The sequence below is a fragment of the Hoplias malabaricus genome, chromosome 14, assembly GCF_029633855.1.
Source record: "Hoplias malabaricus isolate fHopMal1 chromosome 14, fHopMal1.hap1, whole genome shotgun sequence".
Classification (NCBI taxonomy): Eukaryota; Metazoa; Chordata; class Actinopteri; order Characiformes; family Erythrinidae; genus Hoplias; species Hoplias malabaricus.
The window spans coordinates 18358870-18367155 of NC_089813.1; positions in this window are offsets into that span (position 1 = coordinate 18358870).

The following is an 8286-nucleotide window of genomic DNA, read 5'->3' on the forward strand; positions in this document are numbered from 1 at the left end:
AAATCATCAGATTTAATTTTAAATCTCACTGACTTTCCAGTTAAACCTGGTTCAGCAGCAAAAAATCTTGGTGTCATAATTGACCCGGATTTATCATTTGATCAACACATAGGCAGTATCACTAGGACAGCTTTTTTACATCTTCGGAACATTGCTAAGATTAGAAATGCCTTATCCCTGCAGGACGTAGAAACATTAGTACATGCCTATATTACTTCAAGGCTTGACTACTGTAACGCACTACTGTCAGGATGCGCCAGCAGAAATTTAAGAAAACTTCAACTAGTTCAAAATGCTGCAGCCAGTGTCCTCACTAAAACTAGAAAATTTGAACATATCAGCCCTGTTCTATCATCACTTCATTGGCTGCCTGTAAAATTCCGCATCCATTACAAAATTCTGTTACTAACATATAAAGCTCTATATGGGCTTGCTTCAAGATACTATTTCCTATTATGAGCCTCCACGTTTTCTCAGATCACAGAATACTGGATTTTTAATAGTTCCTAGAATTCAGATGGCCTCAGCTGGGGGAAGAGTTTTTTTTTATAACGCCCCCACAACTCTGGAATGATCTTCCAGAAAATGTTCGGGACACAGTCGCAATCTTCAAATCTAGGCTTAAAAACTCATTTGTTTAGTTTATCTTTTGGTAGTTAATGCTCCCCCATAGATAAAGGCGGCAGATCCGGGGGGTCCATGGACACAGGGAATTATAATAAACTGAGACGCTGGTACGACACTACACCCTACACTTCACGCGATCACTCAGGTTTGTTGACGGTGGACCAGAGGGATGCCAGTGTTTCAGGATGCTCGCATGTCTGTGTGTCCTTCTTTTTCTCTTCTTTTAGGTAAAGCTGTCATAGTCAGATCTGCCAGAGTCATCTGCCACACTCTGTAAATATTCACATTTTCTGCTTTACAAACACCAAACAGTTCAAAACAGCTGCCCTTACACTGAAGTTCTCATGGACTCCTAACTATTATTACCAGTAGATTGACCAGAGGAGGATAGGTCACCCCTTGTGAGCCTTGGTTCCTCCCAAGGTTTCTTCCTCAGCTGAGGGAGTTTTTCCTTGCCACTGTCTCCCCTGGCTTACTCACCTGGGGATTTTTACATTTCATGTCAAATCTTTGTCTTACTGGAATTCTGTGAAGCTGCTTTGTGACAACATCAGTTGTAAAAAGCGTTATACAAATAAATTTGATTTGATTTGAATATAAACTGAACTGCTTTGGCATTACGTTTACATCAGTACAAATGTACGTTGAAGATTAAAATTTCTTTTGGACCGTTCTCAAAGTAATTAAAATTTAGCAAAATATCCAAAAGGTCCAAAATACACCCTCCCTCTTCGGGGAGACGTGTTCGTTCCGGAAGAGTCGCAGAAACCAGTCGAGTGAAGTTCAAAGCAAATCAAAGTATTTATTTAACAATACTGGATCCAGGAGAACTAATACATGGAAAAAAAAAAAACAGTGTAACACCCCTTCCACGTAAAGCTCTGACCTCTCCAAGATCTGACTCCACAGTTATACCCCATATGACGTATCCCCCTGCTGGTGAGGCGTTTCTGTCTGATTAGCATATATTAATATGCATAATTTCACATGTTAGTACTTCGCATGCAAGTTTCACATGCATCCCTTGACCCCAAAACATTCATCACATCCAGTCTTGAAAATGGACCTTTTCTTCCCATGCCTCCTTCTCCTGTGAGCAAAATTTAGGGAGTTCCTAATGGACTTCAAGGTCATCAGCCTGCCCCTACACTTCAGCCGTGCTGACCAACGCTTGTGATTAATGTGAGCATGCTAAAAGCCTATAGTGCACATCTGTTCAAGGTTAGACGTTTAAGAATTAAGAAGGTGAGTCATCATGCCAGTTAGTCGTTCATATAAATGCATATAAGGTACAAGATTTCACACAATTATAAATGCTTAATTTTAACTAATCATCATTTAAGAATATTTGTCCACAAACATAAAGTAATACAATTGTTTCCTACAACAATTCCCCCTTACGACGTGTCCCAAGACATGTCATCACACTCTAGGTCCTCCAAACATATTTTTGACATGTGTTTAACCTGTGAGAGCGAAAACCTGTCGGGCAGCCAACCAACCAATTTTTTGACAGGAAAAATTCTTCCACTTGCCCCTTCTGCCCCCAGGCGGCCAAAATTTTAACCATGTCAACAGGAGGAAGTAACATTATTTCCCTGTTTGTTATCTCCCAGACTACTTGTTCTACAACAGTAATTGTGTCTGTATTTTATCCTGTCGCACCCCCTTTTACCATACCAGCCATTATTAAACAATCAATGTGTTTCCCCACTAAGTTTCCTTATACTTAATAAAATACTATCTATACTCTTATATGTATAAGTGTTAAAGTTACAGGGTGCGTTTTTTTTTTTTTTTTTACAATTTGTTCAGAAAGTTCAACCTGCAAGGAAGGAAAAAGGAAAAAAAAATTAAGAGTCCAAGCAACCTGTAAAGAAGAAGAGTCCACGTCAACCTGTAAAGAAAATAATAATAATGTGTTCTGGACCTTCAAGAGCTTCAGACAGCTCTCCGGTGACACCTGTCGTTCGCAGAGTGTCCAGCTGGCACTTGTTACTAATTAGATGCTTGCTTCTGCGTCTGGTGCTCCTCTGGTGACAGTGCTGGCTTGCACTGAGACAGGTGGTACCATGAGCTGCCTTTACCCTTGAGTCGTACCGCATGGCTGGTTCTCTCTGTCACCCGGAATGGGCCTGTCCAGCGAGGCTCTGACCACTTTCACTTAATGGCTCTCAGATACACCCATGGAGCCACGGCCACCTCGGGAGGTATCTCATGCTCCTCGTCTCCTCCTCTGTTTCTCCGTACCTGCAGAGATAGTTCCTCACACACTGATTTTAGTTTCAAAAACAGTTGACGATACTCATCTGTGTTCGTCCCAGGCGAGCCCACATCAGGATTCAGTCTTGTTTTTGGGCCTGGAAATGCTACGCCTCTGACCAGTTCAAATGGGGAGAAGCCTGTGCTGCTATTAATAGAACTCCGAATACTGATCAGGGCAATTGGTAGGGCATCTAGCCAATTCATGCCCGTGGTCAGTGTAATCTTAGCTAATTTGGATTTCAAATTTTGATTCATCCTCTCCACCTGACCTTGTGAGGCAGGATGATACACACAACCATAGCTATGGTGCAGCCCCAACGACTGCTCCACCCACTGCTGTGTTTTGCTCATGAAATGACTCCCATTATCTGAAAAAATTTTCCTAGGAAACCCATGGTTCGGAATCCAACAATTAATCAGAAACTTACAGACTGATTTTGCATCTTCCCTCAGAGTGGGGAGTGCCTCTACCCACCCCGAGAATTGATCTACAACGACCAGGAGATATCTATATCTCCTAATGGGGTCAATCATATCTGTGTAATCCATTTGAATCTCATGTCCATGAGAATCTGGCAATGTAAACCTTCCTGGAGCTAGTTTAAATGCTTTTGCTACGTTCTGTGTGTTACAAATCTGACATTTAGTGATGTAATCAACCACTAATGCTGACATGTATGGGTGCCACCATTGTTTTAGATTTTCCAGTGTCTGTCGTCTTCCTTCGTGCGCCACTGTGTGTGCTTCTTCTAAAACTGCTTCTGCTAATGACATTGGTAAAACTACTTGTCCTTCTTGTGACGTCCACACCTGACTGTTTGGGCTAGCCCCCTTTGCTAGCCATACTGACTTTTCTTCTGGACTTGCCTGATCCTGTATGTGTCTACGGTCTTGTCCTGTGGGAATCGGTTCCCAGGGTACACTGGAGTCCAACACAAGCATGTTGTTGGGTTCCGTGTATCCTGCTGCTCTTTATGCTGCCTCATCTGCAGCTTCATTCCCTCTGTTTATTATTGTGTCTCCCTTTTGATGTCCTTTACACTTCACAATTGCTACCTTATTTGGTTTGTGTATAGCTGCTTCTAATCGCATCAGTTCTGTCTTGTGTTTGACTGGTTTCCCTGTGCTTGTGACATATCCAACCTGCTTCCAATGTGGAATGTCTACGTGTGCAGCTGTGACTACGTACGCTGAGTCACTATAAATAGTGACGTCCCTTCCTTCTGCCATAGTCAGGTCTGGCTAAGTCAACTGCAACGGATAATGCTTGTTTAACATCTATAAACGCCTGTTCTGACTCCACCGTCCAAGTGAGCTTAGCAGACAAATTTCTCATCCCTAGAGATTTCACCATGTCTCTAAGAGGTTGTGTACGTCCGACAAAGTCAGGAATGTATTGTCTGCTGTAGCCAGTCAGTGATAATGGTACATATTTATATGTTCCTGTACTAGTGGCCACTAAAGGAAGCATAGTGCCGACGTTAGTGTCAGTCCTATACCTGTCAGGCGGGTGTCGGGGTCTGGTGCTTCGTCTCAAAATGTCCGTTTTGTCTGAGGTGTGCATGTCGCATTCTAAAGTCTGTTGTTGTAATTCCAATTGTCTCTTTTCTTCTAGTATGAGGTTTTCCATGGCACGCAATGTATGGTTCAAATCAGTCATCCGTCTACCACCACGTCGTCCGTTCGCACTGCCCTCATCATCTGCTATATGTCCCTCATCATGGTCAGATTCGTCAGTTGTGACATGTCCTTCAAAATCTGCTTTACTCCTGATGTTTTGTTTAGTTTTATGTGGCATCGGGTTCTTAAATGGTGTTGTCAGTGTTTGTTTATTGGCAAGGCGCGGCTTATCCTGTTCTACATAATTTCCCGTGGTATCTATAAGGTCAGAACAGTCGGTGTTAATATTTGTGTGTGGAATTGAAATTGACTCATTCGCAATTGAAATGGATCTTCTGTGTGTGCGTTTGTGTGTGTGACTCTGTGGGCTGCCTGCTGACAAGCAGAGCCCCTCCCTTCTGTGTCTGTCTGTAAACTCACTGTGCCTGAGTCTACACTAAAGACAGGTAGGATAGTATCAGGTGGTGGGACGTGGCCTAAGTTGTATGGCGGAGGCGGAGCTGTAAGCTCCTTCCCCTTGTGTTTTGTATAGTCACTTTCCACTTCCGCCTTCTCGGCAGTAAGTGAAACAGCCTTCGACTGTGACGGACCTGATGTTTTCATTGTAACAAGCTGCGCGGTCATACTGAGGAATGCCATTTTAATAGCTATTAGCCCTGCAATGTCCGTTTTAGCTATTTTCAAACTTTTCTTTGCCTTAGCTCTTTTGAAAAGGCTAGCCCTACTTACCTCTGCTTCAGCCTGACGTAATATTTGCTCCTTTTCTCTCTTCAACTGATTAACGCAGGTTATCAAAGATACAGTATCCCCTGTGTGTGTTTTAACCCAGTTATCAAATCTCTTGAGCACACTTTTGTGCACAATATCCCACTTTTTCAAATTTATCACTCCATTTTTCACTCCCTCAGCTATCATTTCAATTTGCTTAACTAACGGTTTCCATTCCCAATTCCCCACGCCGTAAATGGCGTTTAATTCATTATGCAAATCTCTAGTAGTAGCCATGTTGTCTGTAAGGAGCTGATTAAAAAAAATTGGATCTCACCTGAATGGGTCTTCGTTCTAGTTCACTCTTTAATTGCAAATCAATTAACACCGCAAAGTTTCATCACAATTCAGAGTGAATAAAACAGCTTCCCAAGGTCACCCCCACACAGCGCCCAGGCAACTGCACTTAGCGCTCTCCGCCTCAGTTTATAAAAAAAAGGAAAAAGTCCAAGGTTTAGAGTCAAGTTTTCAAACTCAGCCAAGAAAAGAAAAGAAAAAAAAAGTACCACCTCAGCCCTGTGAAGAATTTCACAGGTGGATAAAAAACATAAGCGTGTCTTCAAACACAGTATTGAATTTAAAAGCAAGCAAAGTCTAATTTACATTAATTATCAAACCGGCCCACAGACTGAAAAAGCTCTTTAGTCAGAAACATATAACACACCAATATATGAAATAGAGTTTGTAGTAAATAGAAAAAACTATAAGGACAGGACAATTATCTCACAATACAGAATTAAACCAAAGACTATATTTTAGGAACGAAAACTAGTTACCGGACACACTTAACAGTCAACAAGACACAAAAGTGTCTAATATGTGGAGGAAGAGTTCCAACCAAACAGAACGAACATCATCAGCACACCGTTAAAAGGCAGTCAAATTACAAGATATATTATAACAATTGAAAGCAAAATTTTGAGAACTACTGAAATAGCAAGCAAGTTACAAAATATATTATGATGAACGAAAAACTAAACCGAGGCAGAAAATAAATTGTTAACACAAACTATTACAGTCAAAAAATGCAAACAGAACCGGAAAAATAAGATTATTTGTACAATAAGTAGTAAGCGAAGTACAAAATATATTTTATCTACAAAAATCCAAATCACCCCAAAAACAAAGGAAAATGATTAGGAATTAGAACAGGTGGTCTTATACAAATAAATGGACCAGTTTATGCAATCCTCTATCGCCCTCTAGCGAGCAGAAACATACTCAACAGTCATGTAAAGAAACCCTAAGAAATAACACAGCCTCTTAGAACATAGAAAACATGAATACACAATCAAGTTTCATTAAAATACACAACAAACCCAGGTGGGAACAGCATCCACCAATATCAAATTTGCGGGAACAGCATCCGACAATATAAAATTTGTGGGAACAGCATCCGACAATATAAAATTTGCGGGAACAGCATCCGCATGTGATTATACTTAAGAGGAGATAAAATCTCACGTACGGACCCTCCGACTGGGCAATTAACTCGATACCTCATCAGGTTCCGAGTGGAGCACGCCAAGTCTCAGTCTCAAAATGGGAACAGCATCCATCTATTATATTTTTTAATTTATTTTGTTATTCTTATTTTTATTTTTATTTTTTTTTCAAACAAACAACCCCAAATATATAAACAAATTGATTTGCTCTATGCCCCACTCCGGACCGCTGTCGGACCTCCGCACCACTCCAACTTAGAGAATTCAATATGCAGAATTTGAATATAACAGGGTCTGCGCACCCACCTTATTATATTGCGGCCGCGAGTGGAACGGAGTCCGAAGTCGTCCGCCGTCTGGACCTTGCGCACGTCGGGGTCACCAATGGAAGATTAAAATGTTCTTTTGGACCGTTCTCAAAGTAATTAAAATTTAGAAAAATATCCAAAAGGTCCAAAATACACCCTCCCTCTTCGGGGAGACGTGTTCGTTCCGGAAGAGTCGCAGAAACCAGTCGAGTGAAGTTCAAAGCAAATCAAAGTATTTATTTAACAATACTGGACCTGACCTCTCCAAGATCTGACTCCACAGTTATACCCCATATGACGTATCCCCCTGCTGGTGAGGCGTTTCTGGCTGATTAGCATATATTAATAATATGCATAATTTCACATGTTAGTACTTCGCGTGCAAGTTTCACATGCATCCCTTGACCCCAAAAACATTCATCACATCCAGTCTTGACAATGGACCTTTTCTTTTCTTCCCCTCCTTCTCCTGTGAGCAAAATTTAGGGAGTTCCTAATGGACTTCAAGGTCATCAGCCTGCCCCTACACTTCAGCCGTGCTGACCAACGCTTGTGATTAACGTGAGCATGCTAAAAGCCTATAGTGCACATCAGTTCAAGGTTAGACGTTTAAGAATTAAGAAGGTGAGTCATCATGCCAGTTAGTCGTTCATATAAATGCATATAAGATACAAGATTTCACACAATTATAAATGCTTAATTTTAACTAATCATCATTTAACAGGTTAAGGATATTTGTCCACAAACATAAAGTAATACAATTGTTTCCTACAACAACGTTTACATCAGTAAAGGGAGCTTTTCCCTTAACTTTTTCAAAACATGACTCAAATCACATTGGTTTTGATGCTTCTGCGAGGAATGTCACAGGCTTGTAGTAGAACATGGGTAATTCCCATCATGAAAATGTCACCTTTGTTGAGGAAAATAAAATTATTGGGACACTTGTACATTTAGTTAGGCAGGCACAATACAAGGGCTGTGAGGGTGCAAGTTCAAGTATCGGGACAGTGGTTTTAGAATTTTGTTTTTCTTTTTTTAAATGTTAACTGGTAACAGGTCAGCTCAGAGATGTAGATGAATTACAAGTTTTGAAAAGTGAAATTTCCAGAGGGTATTTTCAAGCCGAATTTAACCATCTGAAATCCTGGACAGAAATCCTAAAGTGACGTTAAGAGAAAGTGAAAACAATATGCACTGAATAATAAATGTGATTTTTTAACAATGCTTTGGAAATTAATATGGGTTATTGA